The sequence below is a fragment of the Aythya ferina genome, assembly GCF_964211825.1.
Source record: "Aythya ferina genome assembly, chromosome: 3".
NCBI classification, from domain to species: domain Eukaryota; kingdom Metazoa; phylum Chordata; class Aves; order Anseriformes; family Anatidae; genus Aythya; species Aythya ferina.
This window is the reverse complement of record NC_140298.1, coordinates 55,947,274-55,969,192: the sequence shown is the minus strand read 5'-3', so window position 1 is coordinate 55,969,192 and position 21,919 is coordinate 55,947,274. Positions and strand designations below refer to the sequence as shown.

The following is a 21,919-nucleotide window of genomic DNA, read 5'->3' as shown; positions in this document are numbered from 1 at the left end:
GCAGGGATGGGGCACAGAAAGTGTTCCCGCACAGAGCATACATGTCTTCCTTCTGGCCTGAGTCCTCTTCAGTGCAAGAAGAGCTCCCTGAGAAATTCCCAGCAGCCCCCCAGGACTGCTGCACCAATGTTTCCCAGCCCTCCTGCTTCTTCACAGTGACTGAGCATCTTCAGCTCCCCAGCCTCCTGTGTGGTTCCCCATAAAACCTCCCTGCCCTCTCTGGAAACCCCTTAAGAAGCCAGCATGGGTGGGCACCACACGGTCAAGTTGGCAGTGCAATGCCTGGACAGAATAATACCCGTGGGATTTTGTGTTTGCTCTTCAAATTACATGCAGACAGTGCTCACCTTCATTTGTTTTATTGAGCCAGACGGTGCTGTGTTGTGTAGAAAAGCTTTATTCCCAATTCTTGCTACTTTGGTGGGAAAAAAAAATTACACGTAACTTTTAACTGCAGCAGGTGTGGAGGAGCTGAATTAAGTTCACCCTGTGGTCCAGGGGCTGAGAATTTAACCCATCTGTGCCAGTATTGATTACTGATTACATCACACTTTGTCTCTTCAGGAGTTTTCCTCTGATTAACAGAAATCTTTTCTTGCTTCATGGGAGATATCTTGGTGCCCATTAAACTCCAGCCCTTTTTACTCTCACGTGTAACCCGCTCCCACTCAAATACACACCATAGATAATGCCAGCAACATCTGCAGATTTCATAATTTCAGGTGCACTCACTGGGAGTCACTTATTTAATAAAATTCCCTAAATGAACTTAATCCCAGGCATGAACTTAATCCTAGGCATCCACGCAAAGAGACCTGCACGAAGACTGGACCATATGGACCAAGAAGGGACAAAATCAAGAAAATGGAAGGCAAAATCTGAAAAAAATCTCACTTGTGTGCACATTGCAGTGGGATCTGGGGCACTGAGAGTGCAGAACAACTCCAGCACCAAAAGATTTTCTGTTTGAAACTAGCAGAGAAGTCAAAACTCTTCTGTTAGCTAATAGTGGTCAGCATCAAAAAAACTGAAAAATCAGAGTTTAGTCACCCTTGCTTGGACGGGCTAGCCATGACACATGATGTTTTTACTCATCTGAAAAGCCTCTCAAGGTGCTACATCCCTCAGAGGGTTGCAGGTACGTGACTTTGCCATCTGCAGAGACTCACATGGCTGGATATTTCAGCTGGCAACAGCCAGCACAACCTGAAAACTAAACCAGTTTCTAAAAATCTCGGACCTTTGTTTCTTCAGACCTCTCAGAAATGCCCTAGAATTTGCAGACCCTCATCTAAAATCCTCTAGGATGAACTAATGCCTTCTTGCTCCCCTGCTTCGTGACAGCTGAGAGTCATTGTGAAAACGGCAAACCCGCTTCCTCCTCCTCTTGAAAAAAACCTGAACCACTTGTGGGAAAGTGGCACTGCGCACAGTGTACGTTGAGCAGTCGTCGTGGTTGCTGAGCCCCAACAAGGACAAAACCCCAGAAGCCAGAAGGGCAAGTGGGAAAACCAGAGGCAGGAGTGGTGGGGAGATCTTGGGGGCTCTCTGAGAGGTGTGCTGGTGGGTGAAGCTGCTTTCCGCTGCCAGGGTTTCCAGGTGGAGCAGAACCAAAATTTCTGGGGACTTTCCTCCCCAACCACACTGTGCCTGTACACATGTGAATGAGCGGCCCAGAGAGGCTGCGGAAGGGGCAGCTCAGCTTTGTATTGACTACAGATGATGGTGCAACAGTGTTAGGGAGGCCTTCAAGTGCTGCTTGATCTACTGACCTGCCCTGAACGCTGACCTTTCTGCAGTTGGTGCCAGCAGCTGATGGTTCTGATGGGCCCCCCTCACTGAGTGTTTCCCTGGTGGGTGACATCCACAGACCCCCGCATCCCCCAGGGACCACTGCACCTCTGCACCCTCTGGGACCTGCCCCAAGCCCTGCTGCCCCACCACCTCTGCCCCTTCTGTCCTGCAGGTGCTCTCCTATGGCCAGGGTTTCATTTGGTCATTCACATGGGCTGGGAAGGAACCTAGAGACACACGTAGGAGGAAGATTTCTGGTCTCAGCTGTGTCCCTGCAGGCAGAGAGGGCCTCCCCTGAAATAAGTGGCAGCACTCTTGATTTAAGCTATCTGTCCCAGGATCACCGGAGTGGCTCTGGGCTTATATGGAATAAATCAGGCTGGAATTTGCCTTGAGCTGCTCTATATTAAAACTCTTTTCCATAGCTACTTTGCGCTGCTAACGTCTCTGGAGTTAGTACAGTTACTCTGAACTTCTAACAACACAGCAATAAACAGATTTCATCTGTTTTATCTTCTCCTCATACTCCTCCCCATATTCCTCCTCCTCATATTCCTGCTTTCCAAGGCAATAAATTACTGCAGGATGCAACTTTGCACTAGACTTGTTTATTCAGAAACACCATCTTCCCTTCTCCTACCACACCATGCAAGCCAGACCTTGCATGGGAAGACCTACAGGTCTGCAGCAGATGGTGCACGGATGGACATGTACATGGGGCTGGGCAGCGATTCACCCTTCGTGGCTCAGGATCATGTCCCAGTACAGCCTGGCCATTCCTGGAATGCTTCATTCCCATGAGATTGCAAGGGAGGGTTATGTAAATTAATACAGGAAAAAGCAGGGGGTAAACCGAGAAGCCTTATTCAATCGTGTCTTGCTCCATTTTCAGAGCCTGTGCTTACTCTTAAGAAGTCTTAGCTTAAATAAGACAGCGGTGGTCAGGCCCGTAACACTAGAAGTGAACACAAGACTGCAAGTTAAAATGCAGTGAGATGGATCCAGCCCTGGGCTATGGGTGTGAGTCCTGGAGCCGCAGGCTTGGTGTGGCAGGGATTGCTGCTGCCTGCCCCTTTGACTGTCCTGAGCCCCCTGCGTTCTCACTTCGTTCTCCTGTCCCTAAATATCAATGACCCCATAGGGACACTGGCAGCACACATGGTGGAATTTTCGGTTTCAAAAATTTTTGGTTTTTACACTGTTTCCACAGACACCTTTGAGCAAAATATGACTTTCCTTTTTTTTTTCCCCCTTTTAACTCTTTGTTCTTTTTTTTTTTTTTTTTTTCACTGAGCTATTTCTTACTGGAAACAGTCAATTTCTGCTAGTATTTATCAAGATCAGGAGGAAGAATGGGAAAATGGATCAGTAAGTATGTAAAATACACTCCCAGCCTTTACATTTGGAAACTCTGAAGCTTCTATTTATGGCCTATGCATCCCCATGTAAGTGGTTTCTACAGAGAGCCACCATGACTAATCTCACTTTTTGTGAAAAAGAGTCTGTTTGTCAAAGCTGGCAATGTCACGATGTTATAAGTTGCCCCCTTAATTAATTTTCAGAGAGCATTGCATTAATAATAGAAAGGAATTTATTGAGTAAGCAACAGCAAGCAAAACAGTGCTGGGCGGCCGGGGAGTCTCGGCTCCACCAATGGCGCACACCTCACCCCCACCAGGGTCCCTTTTTATATCTTGGTAATTCTGGGATTACGCAGCACATCCCGGTATATTCTGTGACTGCGCACACTGTTGCTAGGGGGTCGTCTCTGTCCCTCTGGTGGTCGTGAAGATGAAGGCCATAGTCTTCCTCCGCGTTGTGGTTTAACTTCTTTTTTTATTTGGTCATGTTGGCCCAGCATGAGACAGGAAGGCAGGATGTTGATACACTAGTTGAGCAACTTATCAGGAGATGGTTCCACGAGCTTTGCAGCAGGGTCTTTGAACAAAAGAGGCAACTGAGATGCAGAAGGAGAGAAGGGGTTCTCTTTTTTGTTACATTAAGCAAAAGAATTTTCATAGTGTCAAGCCAAGCATTATACAGCTCCTTACTTCAGCAGGGAGTTTTCACAACTCCCGTTCCTCAAACAGAACTCCTTGTTTTTATAATACAAAAGACAATGAACAAACATTTATTGTGTATTACAACGACACATCTCTATGCTTTCATGCAGAGATATAACCTCATATGTTTGTCTCCCAGGCAGCATCCATGGGCCGAGATCAGGCCGCAGGGTATTGGGGCCCTCCTGGCCTCACGGTGGCTGTGGTGCAGCCAGGGCTCCCCTCCCCCTGCCAGCAGTGGCTGATGCAGCTGGGGCACCCAGGGCCTGGGCTTTCACCCTGCTCCCACACCAGGTTTCCAGGTGCTACAGGACTGAGCTCACCACCTGTGCTCACTTGAAACGTGCTTCTTGCAGACATATTAGACTTCTCCATAGCAAGAACAACAACAAAGAAAATAATCAGGTTTTCAACTTGTTCCCTCACATAAATATACTCAGGAAACCCTTCAGGTTTCTTTTAACTAACAGCCATTTACTTGTGGCTGAGGGTTTTGTTCTGTTCATACTGGCTTTTGGGACCGCAGCCCTAACACGTTGCCTTAGCAGTCACGACATGCCATCAAGTCACTGCACAGCCCCTTCATACTCAGCAGAGGAGGAGGGGGCTGCGGGCCTGCCTGACCTCTCACGGCCTGGCTCTGACAACGCCTGGCTCCCAGGACCCCTTTCTTAGAAAAAGAAAACATCACTTTACAGGATGGTGCTGGAGGCACAGAGCTTTACCTGCCCAGAGCGGGCTTTTCTTCTGCTGGCTTGCCTGTACCTACCCATCAGATTTCATGAGTGACCTGTTCTCCCTGGGCCACACGGCATGGCAGCTGTAGATAGAGCTGGGAGATTTATTTCAGGCAATGATAAATTGCCTCCAGATGGGATGCTACCTCTTGCAGTCTTAATGATGGCACTTTACTGAGGGAAAAGCACGGGAACCGCGCTTTCCCACTAGGACAAATGACGGTCCTGTCAAATCTGGGCTGGTGAATAAGAGCTCCAGCATGACCTTGCGGAGGGCGAGAGATGAATTATTGTGTCTCTGACTGTCCACAGTGCACGCCTTAAAAAGCAACAGCAAAACATAATGCTTTTTGTAACCGCTCAGATCCCTTGAAAGGACACAGATGCAGGCACATGTGAAAATCTAATCACAGCTGCTCTGCCCTGGCTTGTGCACCATTGTACACTACAAATCTGTCCCCCACCTCTGTCAATATTACCCCCTTTTTTTTTTTATCCCCAAGTAGTTCTGAAGGCTTTTTGGTTTGTTTGTTTTTCCCTTTGTGTTTTTTCAGCTTTATCACTGAGCGTGTCTATTGTTTAATATATAAATAAAACCTATTTCCTAGGTGCTGGGTTACCTCCTCACCACCCTCTGGCAGCCAGCAAATTTAGCAGGCAAGTTCCACGAGCTTTGGCATCAGCCACACAACTCTTGTGGAGGCTCCATTGAGCCCCCTGGGGCATGAATGCAGGCCAGCTCCTGTGGAAGTTGCAATATGTTCCCAAACAAGATGATCAGGGGTGATTTATTTCTACATTTATATATTTGCTTATTTTTTGATATTAGGTCAAATTGGACAGGTAAAGGCTTGAGACCTTCAGAGAAGAGGAACAGACCATTGCTTTCTGCCTGTTGGTGTTTAGATCAGAAATGTTTTTCTCATTGCTGTAAAAGGATGAAACATTTTCTAAGGTCATACAATGTCTTGGCCAGGACCTATGAGCATATAAAATATCTGAGAATTTCTGATGTCTACGGAGAAAGGAAAAAAAATGAAAAATTAGGGTTGCAAACATGGTCATCTTGTTTCTTGCAGTTCATGTTTCTTCTGCTGCTAATGCCAAAAACAAAAAATCTTTTGCTCTGCACCAAAATTCACACATGTCAGTAGCGTAAGATTAAATGTGATGCCTAATTAAAACAGGCAGACACCAATTAAGATAATAAAAAAAATCTCTATTTGAAACTCAGAAGACACCGAGAAGTTAAAGAGACACTTATCTTATCCAAGAGGTTAGCAGGCTTACATTTGCAGATACTTAAGGAAAAAAAAAAGTGCAAATACAATCTGGAGCACAGCCTGGCAAGAGGGAGAGGATCTCGCATGAGGGTTCATTACCAAGATGCCTGCTGCCAGCCATCCTATTTGCTTTTGTACTCCATCTGCCACATCTTGTACACACTGAACTCGGGGCTCTGCTGCCATTACTTATGTTGACAGTTCTCCTCAGGTGTCCCTAATGGCACAGCATGGGCCACCTGACTGCTTAGGGACCTGCAACCAAGGCCAGTGCTTTCCTTGGGGCTGGGACTGTATTTCACTGATATTTGGCCAACATCTGTCATGGTTATCACCCTTATCTCCCTGGGAGCTCTATGCAGTGCAATAACAATAATAATAACAAGTTCAAGGAATTGATAACAATTCTCTAACCTAAAGTTTCAGATATTTTTTTTTCACTATCTGAAAGGATGATTTTTTTTTTTTTTTTTGGCCTATTTTTACTAAGTGAATTAGCTCAGAGGAGTACACATTTATGTTCAGGTATGTAGACATATGGGGGGAGAAAATACGATGAAAAAAAAAAAACTTATGGGCTGAGATGAAGGCAATTCAATAAGAAAAGCAAAAGCTGTGCACACAGCAAAGCAAAAAGGGGAATTAATTCACTACTTCCCATCAGTCAAGCCACGGACTGGGGACCAGGACTCCATATTTAACAGCGACGAAGCTGGTGGGGGGCCTGGAGAACAAGTCCTACGAGGAGCGGCTGAGGGAGCTGGGCTTGTTCAGTCTGGAGAAAAGGAGGCTCAGGGGTGACCTTATCACTCTCTATAGGTACCTCAAGGGAGCCTGTAGCGAGGTGGGGGTTGGTCTGTTCTCCCACGTGCCGGGTGACAGGACGAGGGGGAATGGGTTAAAGTTGCGCCAGGGGAGTTTTAGGTTGGATGTTAGGAAGAACTTCTTTACCGAAAGGGTTGTTAGGCATTGGAACAGGCTGCCCAGGGAAGTGGTGGAGTCACCATCCCTGGAGGTCTTTGTTATATATGGACTGGTAATTCGTGTCGAGAAAATGGTTGATATTAATAAAGAAGGGGGAGATTTGGGAATGTGGCCATGGGTGTTGGAAAACCCCATGATTGAGATAATAAAAGAGTTTAGAGGGAACAAAGAAGGGTGATTCAGGAGACTCCATGCAGTCTCCGCTTTCTTGTTCTCCTGGTGGTTCTCTTGTTCTCCAGCTATTAAGGCATGGATGTTTCTGGGTGTTTGCTGTTGTTGTTACATTCAAATTTGTTTGACCAATGAAAAGTTGTTTTGAAAAGAACTGCTGTGGAGAGAAGGGTATACAAGGGGAGTCTGCCCTCAAGATAAAAAAAAAAAAAAAAGAAAAAAAGAAAAAGGCAGCACAATGAAGTTACATCAATAAAGAAGCAGGACAAAGAAGTGAAGAGGAACAGGCTGGGAGAATGGAGACCAGGACGGGAACAGGCACACGGATCGCCTCATGAAGATAGGTTCGGCCAAACTCAAACTGCTCAGAGAAGCTCGTACAGAAAGTTTCTGGAAACAGGCGCACTGGAGCTGGAGAGAAGCGGACCCATGCACACAACTGCCTCTCACTGGTAAGCAGTTGCGCATTATGGGGAATCATACGTCCTTAGGAACAAAGACTGTCCTGGTAACCTTACAGTTTATTCTACTTATTAAAAAATCGGACAGTTTATGAGCCTGAAATATGGGACCAAACTGAGGTCAAGGTGAGGGACTCTACAACTAAAAATGGCAAGGTTGCAGTGGGATTGCTGGACACCTAGCGAGCTATCCCTGAGGCCTTAAAGAGCTATGTGAAGCCACAATCACAAACGTGTGGCTTGCCAGAAAGAGAGGGAGCTGCGGGCTCCTTTACTGATCCGACTGCTAATGCCATGGGCCCCTCTGCTGCTACAGCCATTGAAGGCTTTTGCTGTTCTGCCCCCTGCTGATCTGGACATGCCTTTGGACCCAGGCCTCATTAGCCTTGAAAAGGAGATGGATGTGCTTTTCTTCAATCCAGGAAGAACGGGATACATAAGGCCTGAAGACCGAGTTGCTTGACAACTTAAAGCAAGACATATTGTTCAAAAGGAATTGAAAATGGAGACTTGTTAGTAATCAAGAAAAGGAATGGAAAATGGAGACTGTTAAGTCATGGAACTTAAAGGATTGTTTGTTACCTTTTCTGATTTTACATATGTATAGGCATTCTTGTGTTTAGTATGTTAAGCAATGTTCTGTATATTTAGGATGTTTGATGTTTGTGTGTGCATGTTGGTAGAATGTAGACTCCCTGCACACCCAGCGCTGTTTACTTGCCTTTTATACCTTTTAGAAATATTTGTTTTATAAATATTCAGATTGAGTTGAGACCTCTTTTATAACAATTCAAATTTCTCTTAGCTCTTGTAATCTCCTTCCAATAAATTATACGTTTCTGGATGCTATGATCCTCAACTACATAGTTTCATATGGTGATAATCCAGTCTCAATGTGTGGTTTAGTCCTTATGTTTAAAAGTGCCAATGGTAAGCATCTCGACCAGGGCATTTGTGTCTCGATCATTAATTTAGCCAATTATTGTTTTATTGCTTGATTCGGTCTTTCTACTTTCCCTGAACTTTGTGGGTGCCACAGAGTATGGTATTCCCACTGAATACCTAATGATTGACATAATTTTATTGTTTTAGAAGTAAAGTGTGTGCCCAGATCAGAATCAATGTACTGGATTATCCCATATCTGGGTATCAGGTGTTCTAATAGAATTTTTACCACCATTTGTGCCGTAGCTCGTGCTACGGGATAAGCTTCTACCCATTGTGTTAAATGATCTACTATTACCAATAGATATTTTATCCTCCCTACCTTAGGCAATTCAGTTAAATCAACTTGTACTTTCTCAAAAGGCCTATAAGCTGTTTTTTCTCCCTCCCGTGGCTGCTTGTCGAAACACTTTCTTATTTATCTTCTGACAAGTTAAGCAACTTTGTACAATTTGCTTTGCTATTTCAAAAATCCCAATGCAACCAAATTGTTTAAGTAAATGATCACTTAATGCCTTTGTACCCCAATGTGTTTGTGCATGCAAACGTCCCAATATTTGCTTCGCATAAGCTTTTGGCAATCTCTCTCACCTGTCTGGCAGCATCCATTTTCCTTGTTCTAACTTAGCCCCTATTTTCTCCGGTTTTGTTTGTTTGCTTTGTTTTGTTTTTCATTGCATTTCAGAGTCGGTCCAGAAATTCCATAGGGGTTTCTTTTGGATCTTGTTGGAACAGATTCTCAATTCCAAATTTAACCAGATTTTGGTACTTACGGTTTGGTAAGTACCAAACGGTTTTGAAGTACCATTTGGTACTTCAAACAGCTCTGTTAAATACTACATGCCACACCTTTAACATCTTCAACAACTCTTTTAACCCTTCCTTTATCTTTCTCCAGCCTGTACTTTTCTCATGCCAACACCAAAGGCTCAGTCAGGGGTCAACTTAATTCCACTCCTTTTCCCTCTAAGATGCTGGAACAACGTCAGTAGAATACATTTCATTGTATTTTCCTTCTCTCCTCAAAAACATTAATTGCAAGACAGAGTTACAGTCGATTGATCCATAAAGTGGCCATTTAGTTTACACAGTGGCTACCAGTGATTGCAATACTTGGTGAAAGTCCTCTTGCTTTCTGTGCCCCCAGTTCTAACAATATCCTTCCAACGTGCCAATATGCACCCAAGGAGGCTTTCTTTAAAACGTCTTTGTTTTGGATATTACTCATTTCCTTGATTTCCCATTCCCTTTTATTTATTACTATTCCTTACTAGTTACTGTCCTTTGTTTCAATTTCCACACAAACCTTTTTACTGCAGGTTTTTACTTTTTCTAATCTTCCCGTGTCCCAACTCTCTGGGATTAAATGCTTCTTCCCACATACAAACTTTACTATTTCAGATTATTAATGAGCCCTGTTCCAATCATAAATCCAGCACTCAGCCTTCTGTCTTCTAGACAAACATTACCACCTTTTCCACAAAAATTTACATTTCAACAGGACCGAATTTCAAGCCGAAAGCCATTTTTTCTCATGCACTTTGTTAGCAAGCCCATACAGAACAAGGAATCACTCCTGTGTATCCGTCAATATGGGGGTTTAAAAAGGTATTGAGGCCTAAATAAATTTGCTCTCCCCCTTCTTACCAAATTCCCAGGGCTCAAGCCCGAACCACCAAAGAAATGACTCTTTCAATTCTGCTTTGATAATCAGTCAGCCCCCTCCCCCCCCCCAGTACTTGGGAAACTGACCAAACACCACAGCAAATACACCAACACTTCTCAACTGTTAGTTACTTAGATAATGCTCCCACCTTTTTCTTCTTGTCACACTCAAAGCATTTAAGAGCAAAAATAGGCTCACAAGATACACCGCCAGGCCCATATATTGGGCACCACCAATCAAACCTTGAATAAAACAGCACTTCTTTTCAGTCTGTCACGCACTTCGTTCGTCTCCGCCCAGTCCCCTCGCAGAGAACACGGAACCGCGGATTGAAACTCCGCACTCATTTTGCGGCGATGCTGTGTTTCACTCACACTGCACAATCATGCAATCACACAAAGAGGCCTCTAGCGCATCTCATTCATACCACAAGAACATAATTTAGAATAATAACCAACCCAAATAAGTATTGTCTCTGACTGTGTTCTTCGTGAAACGACTTGGAACACTTTGTTTCAAACCCTTCCACTTATGCAAATACTTTCAACACAAAATACCTGGACATTTCAGAATAAGACATACAATTATTAACACTCCAGTTAGTATCCCTCCAGCAGCTGAAAACATACCGTTTGTCTGCAGCTTCAGGAGGTCTTTGTCTGCTCCTGCGGTGAGCAGCTGAGTGGAGTCCCCTCCAAGCAAAACACTTGGGGTACACCTAGGGGCGTCCACACCGCAGCCGATCCCACAGCTGAGCGGAGTGTCTACTGTCTGGCTCACAGAAAGATGACAAAATGACTCACAGAAAGCTGACTCCACGATCAGTAAGATTGTAAAGTAGGCACGCTTACTCAGTTCTGGGCAGCACGGTGGGGGTAGTCCCACCAAAGTTGTGCATGCCTAACGTGGCAACTTGCTTTGGTTATACCTAGTAAAGAGTTACATACACATGAAGTTTCCCAATGCTCCTGTACATATGCATAACCTGTCCCTTTGTGAACAATCCTCCTTATCTCAGACCTCTTGTCCTTCTCCTTTGTCCAACTTGGCTGTATGGCAGAGAGTGGTGCAGCATCCCCTGCAAGCTTTGTCTTTTAGTCATTCTTCAGCTTTCCCCATCTCCTTAGTCTCCTGGCCAGATATCAGAGACTTGCATAGTGTCCCATGCGACAGTCATACTAGTTAGCAGCTATTCTGACCACCCCCCCCCCCCCCCCCCAGATATCAGAGACTTCAAGGAAAAGCCTACAAATACATTTCCCTTCAAGCTCTCTATTGACACGAATTGCTAAAACATTCGTTTGCAAGTTACAAGAACTATATACATTAAGAACTCTGTTTTTCTTAGACTTGTGGTTATACAAGGGTCTGTAGGACAGAAAGTCACATTCATCACACCATGCGGCCCTAGCATTGTTCCATATTAACATGAATCAGATGAACACGTTTCACACTACTGCCACTGTTGAAGACAGGGAAAAACTTCTGAACTCTCCCATAGGATTGTCTGAGGACTCCTCAGAGAAGGTAGCATTCCCAATCCCCCGTCCAGTACATTCTTCTCGCATCCCCTCGGGGTAACTGTACCTGCTGCTTCCCTACAGTGCCTGTACACCAATGCACGGAGCATGGGAAATAAACAGGATGAGCTCAAGATCTGTGTTTGGTTGCAGGGCCATGATCTCGGTGCGATCACTGAGATGTGGTGGAACAGCTCACACGAGTAGAATGCAGTCATGGATGGCTATGTCCTCTTTAGAAGAGACAGGCTGGGGAAGAAAGGGGGTGGGGTTGCCCTTTATGTGAGGGAGCAATTAGAGCATACCCAGCTGCAGCTGGGGGAGGGTGATGGACAGGTGGAGAGCTTGTGAGTAAAAAAACAACACAAAAGGGGTGGGCTGGTATGGGAGACACCATGGCAGGGGTCTACTACAAATCTACTAGATCCGTGTGTGCTAAAGGAGCTGTCAGATGTGATCGCTGAACTTTCCCTATCATCTTGGAAAGGTCCTGGAGAACAGGTGAGGTGCCTGAAGACAGGAGGAAAGCCAGTGTCATTTGGATCTTCAAGAAGGGCAGGAAAAAGGATCTGGGAACTATAGGTCAGTAAGTCTCACCTCTGTCAATGGAAAGGAATTGGAGCAGTTTGCTTAGGATGCCACAATGGACCAGGCCTGAGGACCAGGACAAGGTGAAAGAAGTCCTCCAGCTCCCCAACGCAAATCAAATTTTAAACCCCAAAGCACTTACCTGCCTGCTTCTGAATTTGACTCACTGTCAAATTCACAGGGAAGTAGCACCACCAGGGTTTTCCTCTTCTGAGTTGTCACCGCCGATGTTACTAGCTCATAGATTCTCTAAAGCTATTTCTCAGAGATGGCAGAAAACACGATGAAAAAGCAGTCTATCTTGGAACACTGAGTCCATTTCTCCACGACAGTAGAAAAGCACCCTAAGTAACCTGAACCTCAAACTCCTCTGGAGTGGCAAGTCTTCCCATGACTCCTCATGCTTCCTATATAGCAAAGGTCAAATGATCCCCACCTGGCAGATTTCACTTCACATGTGTGGAGTCATGAGACCTTGTGGAATAGGCTCAACAAGCTTGTTTCAATGTTTAAGGTTCAATTGCTCCTTATTGCTAACAGAATGAACCTGACAAGGGGCTCAGTGGTTAGAGTTGACCTAATTAATTAACTACAAAAGGCATGTAAGGGTCATATTTCTGCTAGTCATTCTGTGAGGAAAATTAGTACAGAGCCTGTTAAAATAAGATAAATCAACATAAAGAGAATAAATAAATAAAAGAAAAAAAGAAAATGACCTAAAAGACAAAATTGCTATCCTGGATTTTCATCTGTCTAGTCACGACAGATAAGGAATATAGCAATCAGAAAGACTTTACTTGACATTAATGTTGCTTAAATTTGCTTTTCTGAGATCTCTTCTCTATGCCGGACTTTTCAAAATCTAGTGCCATGACCTCCAACTGCAGTATTTACTTTGGCTGCATATAAACTATCACGTATAAATGCCAGGATCCGGATCCTCACTCCCTATTCAGGTCAAGGACCAGGCTGAAAGTTTTGGCTTTAATTTGGTTACATGACTACATTGCTGTCATCGTGGTTTCCCCCAGCCGGCAGCTAAGCACCACACAGCCGTTCGCACAGCCGTTCGTTCGTTCAAGGCTTGTTGGAGCTGTGCCGGGGAAACAATGGCAAGGCCGGGGGATAAGGCAATGGCCCAGCTGAAGTGCATCTACACCAATGCACGCAGCATGGGTAACAAACAGGAGGAGCTGGAAGCCATCATGCAGCAGGCAGGCTACAACGTGGTTGCCATCACGGAGACGTGGTGGGACCAGTCTCATGACTGGAGTGCTGCAATGCCTGGCTATAAGCTCTTTAGAAGGGACAGGCAGCACAGAAGGGGTGGTGGTGTGGCTCTCTATATTAGAGAGTCTTTTGATGTTGTAGAACTCGAGGCTGGGAATGACAAGGTCGAGTCCCTTTGGGTTAGGATCGGCAGGGACAACAAGGCTAGCGTCCTGGTCGGGGTCTGTTATAGACCGCCGAACCAGGATGAGGAGACGGATGAGGAGTTCTACAGGCAGCTGACAGAAGTTGCAAAATCGTCGGTGCTTGTTCTCGTGGGGGACTTCAACTTCCCTGACGTACACTGGAAGCACAACACTGTTAGAAGACGCACGGCCAAAAGCACGACAGACACCAGCAGTCAGATCATGCTCCATTTTATTGCCTGAATAGCCTAACTTTTATAGTGAATTTTACAGGGGCGGACAGTGCTTCACACAAGATTATTGGTCAAAAGCACTCAGACAAACAGCTATAAACTGTTTGCTATAAGCTAACAGCTATATGCTAACAGCTATAAGCTGTTACATATAAACAACCCCACCTGCAAGAAAAGAACCCCCCCTGTGATTAGCAGTCAGGAAAACAACCCCCTTGTGATTAGCGGTCACGTAGACCTTGTACTTGAGGCCAGCTGCTGGTAACAATATTTTTCTGAGTTCCTTAATTGGACGATGTGGGAGTCATTGCCGTGGGAGCTTCTCACAGTTACCCTGGTAGCTTGGTTTGCTCAGCTACAGCAGGCGCTGAGATTTTCTAAGGCCTACTTCTGGTTGCTTAAGGCAAGCTCAGATCGAACAATTGTTCCATGGACTCATGTCCAGGCCCTGTATGCCAATTCCCAACAATTCCCCCTTTTTCTTTTTCTACGAGCAGTACTTGGCCGAAGGTTTTTTCATCAAACGTCGAATACATAACATAACACAACTACAATGATATAACACAACTTAAACCTAATAACACTACAATTACTGTAATCACTTAATGGTAACACAACTTAAACCTAATCACTTAATGGTAACACAACTTAAACCTAATCACTTAATGGTAACCTGACAAGGTATGTAACAGAAGGTGTGCTAGGGCTGGCTAGACTTGCACAGAAGGTGGTGGTATTCAGTTCCCTAGCCAGGGATACCCAGACATTCTCCTTAGGATCGACGGCTGTCTTTGGCAGTCCTTGAGGTGTCGCAGCCCACATCATTGTCAAAATGATTATCAGGAACCTCTTCATGGTCGTCTTCAGCGTGTGCAGATTCTATGGCTGCTTCAGTCCACTTTGCAGGGATCCACTGGGTACCTGTTTCCAGCACCACTTCAAAATCACTATAACATTTTTGCAAGTAACCCTTTAACCACATTTATCACAATACTACGTGCAATGATGATTGACACCACAGCGAACAGAATCCTTAATCCCTCTTTGACTAATCCCAGTAACCATCTATGCATTGTTTCAACCAAATCAGTGAACCATTGATTGAAAGGGTTGATACCATATTGAATCTTTCTCATGTGCTCTTTCAGGAAAGTAATGGATTTGTGAATTGACTCATTATGATCAAAAAGGTTTAAACAGTACATTCCCTTAAAGTCCTCACACCCATTCCTTTGAGCCAAAAGCAAGATGTCAATAGCAGCTTGATCCTGTAAAAGCACATGTCGCAGACTATTTTGATCTGGTAACATCTCCTCAAGTATCTCTGTCATGGCATAGGCTTGCTTCTTGGCCCAGCATACCAATTTTACTAAGTTGTTACGTGCGGCCGGAGGTGCCACTCCAGGAACTAAAATTGCTAATGCCGCTCTAGCTGCAACCCCACACAATTCAACATTATCATTGCAATCCGGGGCAAGCAATGTCCATTTATGTCTGGTGATCTCATGCAACTGTAACAAGCTAGAAGCAAATACAATGAGTTTATCTAAGTAACATGGACATCTGATAGCATTTGCAGGGATACCTTGCCAGGCCCTATCCCCACAAATCAGAAAAACATCAGGAGGTAAGGCCAAAGCTGTACAATTGTTCCAAACACTGTAGTTGTTACCCCTTGTCTCCATGCCATAAACCCCTAAACCCTGCTTAGCAGTGTCATTGTAATCACAGGTGTTATTTGTATTTCTATACCCATATGGCCCTTTCCAGGTTCCTGTAGCAGGATTCATCTGATAGCCACAGCTACATTCACATTTGTAGCCACCTTTCAGGTTGATACATATTTGACTACAGATACCAGGGTTTTGACATTCATCAATATCTCCACAGTTTCTCTTGTCTACAAACTCAAACCCAGCTGGACAGTCACATTCATTTTTTATGCATTCCTTCAGGGGCTCATCACCCCAGTCCTTGCAGTCTCTCTGCTGGTTACACACTTTATTGATATCTATGCATTCTCCACTTCTGCACTTGAATTTGCCAGGTCCAGAGCACTGAATAACATTGTTACAGTTTGCTTCATCAGTGCCATCCAGACAGTCTCTCACACCACTGCACTGCCTACTCCCATGGACACAGTTCCCATCTTCACATCTGAACTGGTCTGGCCTGCAGGTCTGAGAAGGGCAGATAATTTCATCACTTTGTCCCCTATTGTCCACCGCAGGGGTGGTGACTGACAGGCAAGTGTCATTCCTCCTACCCCGGCCACCGTGGCATTGGTTTCAGATGTTGGCCAATGCTGCAGCCAGTTTTGTGTGCTGATTATAGATACATCAGCTCCCGTGTCAAGTAACACATTGATTCTTATGGCTTCTTCTTTATACCACACCGTGACCACCTGTCGTGGTCTTTGCCATAACCCCACAGTTAACAAAGCCACATTTCCCGTAGATCCAAATGCTCCTTGCCCTCGCGGTTGCTCCTGCATGGGCGAGATGGCTTCAGCAAGATCTGATAACGGAACCAATTGCGCTACCTTGGTGCCCTTAGGCACAAATAACGGTGGAAACAACGTATGGGCCATTATTTGAATTTCTCCTTGATAGTCTTTATCAATAAGTCCCACTAATACTTGTAGTCCCAGCATGGTCGCTGATGACCTCCCTATAAGCAGTGCTCCGACAGCTTGTCCATTAATACAAATTGGTCCTTTGACACCTGTAGCAATGCAAACAGGTCATGAGTCCATCAGCGTGCAATCTACTGCTGTTGCCAAGTCCAAGCCGAGGCTCTCTCTTGTGGCTGGTCGGAGAGGAACGGGTTCCCCCTCGGTGTCGCTGTCTATGCGGCCGCGTTTTGTGTCGTCGCGGGGTGGCTCTTCCCGCTGTTCCGGCCGTTTCCCGACCCGTTGCGTCGACATGCCGCTTCGTTGTGGTTGCCCGACTGACAACCTGAGCACCATACTGCCCCAGCTTTGCAGTTTCGTCTCACGTGTCCAAAAACACCACAACGATAACATCGCAAGCGGTGTGGTATTTGGCCACCAGGGGGTAGTACTCGACCACCAGAGCGTGAACCGGCGGTTTGCAAAGGAGCAGGAGCTGCAAGGACCTGACTCTGTGTGAACCGAGCGTGCTCTTTCATAGCCTGTGCCTGCTCCCGCATGCTGTCACCTAATTGCTTTACTGCTTCTACTAATATAGCCTGGGGGCCTACTGGTACCTGAGCCATTCTTTCCAACCCTTCCTCGATTGTCCATGTCGCGGGTAAGGAAGCCAATATATTGCGAGTAGAGGGGTTGCTGTTCTGAATTGCGCACTCTTTTAATATCATGCCCTTGAGGTAATCAGGCACCCCAGCCGCCTGTATGGCGTTTGCTACGCGTTCAATAAAAAGCCCAAATGGTTCCTCTCTACCCTGTTTGATTCCCATGTAGGAAGGTATTCCCCCTGGCCCCTTTATCCGATCCAATGCTTTTCTGGCCATTCTCATCGATTCCTTCGCTTTATCAGGTCCCAGCAATGCCTGAGCTTCTGTCCTAAAATACGGTCCTACCCCCATCAACTCTTCCAGCGTGACCCCATGTAAAGGGTCCCCAGGTGCTCTTATCACTGCGACTGCTTCTTGACAAGCAGCCTGCCAATGGGCATTAAATAAGAGCTGCTGGTGTTGGGTCAAAATTAACTTCATTATGCTACGTATGTCTCCTGGAAGCAAAATATTTGTTCCCCAAATATAGTCCAACATCTGTCTCGTAGGTTCACCTTTCAGACCTGACTCGTTTACTGTGGACCGCAGCTGAGTTAACAATTTCCAGTCCAAATTCAGTAGATTAACCGTAACATTACCCTGGGTGTCCGGTGGTGAATATACTACCGGGAAGGCCTCTTGAACCAATTGTGCAGCTATCTCGTGTTCACCCTCGCGTAGAGCCTCATCTGCTATTTGCTTCCACACCCTCTGCCTCTCTTGAACACCTTCTATAAACGGGCTTGTATTTTTTCTTTCTGGTTTTTGCTCTCTTATTTCCTCATCCATTTCCCCACTTTCGTGAGAAGGAGCCGGTGGTGCTGCTGGTGATGGCGGGAGCACCAACACTGACTCTGAGGATGATGAGAGAGGAGGAGGCTCCCATTGCCCCGTAGCCCCCTGAGGCAGCGTTATTGTCCTCACTGAAGGTGGCAATGGGTAATCCCCAGCTCCCCCCATCCCTCCCTGTTGAGGGTTAACACTACCAGCACTTCCCGGCAATCCCAGTCGCTCTGTAGCGGCAGCAGCGACTCTCTGCTCAGCCTGATGTATAGCTAAGGCGTTAGTGACTGCTCTCCAAGGCTTCAATAATTTTTTAGCAGCCTTATTTTCATTAATAACTTCATCAAACAATTTGTCCCCAATTTTGCGCCACTCTGCTTGTTCAAAAACTGTATCCGGATTGATAACACAACCCTGTGCTACTCCATATGCTAATAATCCTGGTAAATCCTTTTTGCAGTCTATACCCTGCGTGCTCCGCTTTTCTAAAAAGCATTTGAGCAAATCATACGCCGCTTGTCTCTCCATACCTTTATTTATGCTGTTGCAGCCTTTGCGAGACCTCGGCGGCGCGTGACCGGCGGGACCCTCTATAGGTGCTCCCGGGTGCGGGGATTCCGCGTTTACGTCCCTTTCACCTTTCAGACTGCGGGTGCGGGGATTTTCGTCCCTTTCCCCTCCACCGCGATTACTTCAATTTCCCGCGTTTCCCCGCGGATCTTTTCCCACGCTCCCCACGGTTTCTTTTCCCCGTGTCTCACCGTGAGTCCTGTGTCCGGGTCGGTGCTTGGAGTTTCTCAATGCCTCTCAGGTGATCCGGCTTCTGTCAGGTCTCTCTGTGTCTCTCAGAGCCGTCCGTGGCTCTGCAGCGTCTCTCAGGGCTCTCTCCGTCCCTCCGTGTGCCTCGGGTCTCCCGGCGCCGCTCCGATGCCCCTCGGCACCGCTCCGGGCTCGGCACCGCTCCGGGCTCGGCACCGCTCCGGGCTCCCGGCGCCGCTGCGATGTCCTGGCGCCGCTGCTCTCCCTGGGCTCCCGGCGCCGCCGGTCTCCCGCTGCGCTGCGATGTCCCGGCGCCGCTGCGATGTCCCGCTCCGCTGCGATGTCTGTCCCGGCGCCGCTGCGATGAGGACATCAGGTCTCAGCCTGTTCGGGCGCCATTTGTTGGAAGATGCACGGCCGAAAGCACGACAGACACCAGCAGAGTCAGATCATGCTGCTCCATTTTATTGCCCGAATAGCCTAACTTTTATAGTGAATTTTACAGGGGCGGACAGTGCTTCACACAAGATTATTGGTCAAAAGCACTCAGACAAGCAGCTATAAGAAAACAACCCCACCTGCAAGAAAAGAACCCCCCTTGTGATTAGCAGCCAGGAAAACAACCCCCCTTGTGATTAGCGGTCACGTAGACCTTGTCCTTGAGGCCAGCTGCTGGTAACAATATTTTTCTGAGTTCCTTAATTGGGCGATGTGGGAGTCATTGCCGTGGGAGCTTCTCACAGTTACCCTGGTAGCTTGGTTTGCTCAGCTACCGCAGGCCATGAGATTTTCTAAGGCCTGCTTCTGGTTGCTTAAGGCAAGCTCAGATCGAACAATTGTTCCATGGACTCATGTCCAGGCCCTGTATGCCAATTCCCAACACAACACAGCTCAGAGAAAGCAGTCTAGGAGGTTTCTGGAGAGCGTGGAAGATAGCTTCCTGATGCAGCTGGTTAGTGAGCCTACCAGGGGTGGTGCCCCGCTAGACCTTCTCTTCACAGAGAAGGACTGGTGGGAGATGAGTGGTTGGAAATGTAGGATAACCCGACCGAAAGCCCTGGGACAAATGGACACAACGACCAGCGTTCTGTGCCGTAAGCCAATTTATTGCTGCGTGACATTATCTTATATAGTGTCAAAACGTCCCACCCAGGATCCCAGGACCCCTCCCACTGTGCTCGCAGGCACCCCAGACCCCTCCTTTCGTGCACGCAGGCACAACCCAGAATAATCCTACACCTCCCCCCTCTTTATGCAGTAATGTACCCCCTTTAACCCATTACACTAAGCGTGATTTAATCATAACTACTTAGGGACAAGTATACATCCCAGGAGCAAGCGGTGGCAATGGGAACCCTTCATGATTTTTGGTGAGAATGGTCAGCATGCTGCGATTCATTATACTGCTTCTATCTATTTTTGCTTTAATACATGCATATACTAGCCCTATCACAATGAATACTATTACTAGTAGCAATATTGTTTGCAAAAGCGATTTAAGCCATCCTTCTAGATGAAAGCCTAGCCCCTCAAGAGTTGCCCCCAGCCAATTCTGTTCAGCGTCACGCTGCCCTTCTTTTATTTTGTCTTCCGCACAATTGCGTCCCCGGCAGAATGGCTTCTTTTCCATCCTCCGTCGCATGCGTGGTGCCGTCTGATGACAAGTGTGTTTCATGTGTCAGATTGATACCTGCCTGCACGGTGGCATTGATATGGATGGTAGTCAGCTTTCTTCCCCGGCAAGTAACAGGTGGGAACAGCCCACGAAGTATCCCGTTGGGTACTGGCTCAGCAGACTATAGGTTGTAAGCGTATGGCGTTGGAAACAGCGGAGCAGTCCGGTAGCCCACAGCATACTCCTGCCAGTAGCCCCTGTACACTGCAGGGCACAAGGCGAGGACAAGCAGGAGTCGCTTCGTTCGAGCCCACTCTATAGTGAGGGCAAGGAGTTCATCCCATTGTGGAAACACAACGCGGGGCACAGACACATAGCCAAAAAGCAGTGGGTGCTGCAGCTGGCCCTGATGTAGAATAATAATAGCTCCCTGTACCAATTGTTTTCTGGCCCGAGACTGGATGGCAGACTTGTCCACCCCTGCTCGATGGGGGTTGGGACCCACGCTTGCGGCCGAGACGGTGGGTCCCTTTTCATCCCGGCGTTGGACTTTCCCGACTGCCCATCCCTTTTTCCCTCTTTCACTTCCCCTTTGCGTTGTGAGCACTCCTGAGCGTGGTGGCCAGACCGCCCACACACCCAACAACGAACACGGCTGACTTCGACCACAGGTTCCCTTTTCTTGGGGCATTCACAAGCTACGTGACCATGCTGTCCGCAGCGAAAACAACCACCAGGATGCATCTGGAGGGCAAACGTCTGGAGGGCAGACATGACTCCCATCATCTGCTCACTGAGGGCAGCAGCAAGTGCTTGCATTTCCTGAGCCTTGCCAAACGCACAGCCACGAGCGATCAGCTCGCCCGCGCTTGCTGAAGCTGGAAGCGCTGCAAGAGCAGCTTTGAATTCAGGCTGAGCTCCTGTTCTTAAGCATTCCCTCAAAACAACATCTTGTGCTTCCGGTGGTAAATTACTGCTTGCCACAGCTGTCTGCACCCTGTCTGCAAAACGCCCAAAATGTTCCTCAGGTTTTTGCCGAATATGCAGATAACTGGGAGTCGGGCTGACTACAGCATTCATCTGCTCTAATGCTCTGCAGCCCAAATCGGCGGTGGCAATCAGCACAGTTTGCAGCAGCAATAATTGTTCCTGCGGAGTATTCCACCGCCCTCGTCCCAACAACGCTTCCCCAGGCAATCCATGTAAAGGATCCTGGGGGTTCGCCCATGCACGAGCCATTAAGATTTCACCCTCCTCTTCCATCAAAGACTCAAATATTGGTACCTGCGCTGCCGTCAGGCAGGCTCGGGCAACCTACCGCCAGTCAAACATCAGGGGCCCTTGCAAGGCCACCGCATCCAACAAAACCTGTGTCTGTGGGCTAGAGAATCCACCCTCCTGTACAGCCTTTTTTAACTGTAGCAGCATCTTATAGTCTACCAGCTGCCACTGATGTCCCTGAGACCCCGCAAAAACAGGAAAGCACCCTATCCACACAGGACTTGGAGTTATTTCACAACCCAAGAGAAGACATTCTCGCGCACTGATAATCCATTTTTCCCTTGCCTTCTGTGCTGTAAGCCAATTTATTACTGTGTGACATTATCTTATATAGTGTCAAAGCGTCCCACCCAGGAACCCAGGACC

The 21,919-nt window shown here is 46.9% G+C and overlaps 1 long non-coding RNA gene across 1 annotated transcript; it reads right to left on the bottom strand.

Annotated features, from left to right (window-relative positions):
- Positions 1 to 13,842: 13,842 nt before the first annotated feature.
- On the bottom strand, positions 13,843 to 20,826 carry LOC311433533. The gene is made up of 2 exons (XR_014690808.1): positions 14,515 to 20,826; positions 13,843 to 14,484 (listed from the first exon to the last, which is right to left on the bottom strand). It is a non-coding gene; the product is annotated as an uncharacterized lncRNA (long non-coding RNA).
- Positions 20,827 to 21,919: the final 1,093 nt, after the last annotated feature.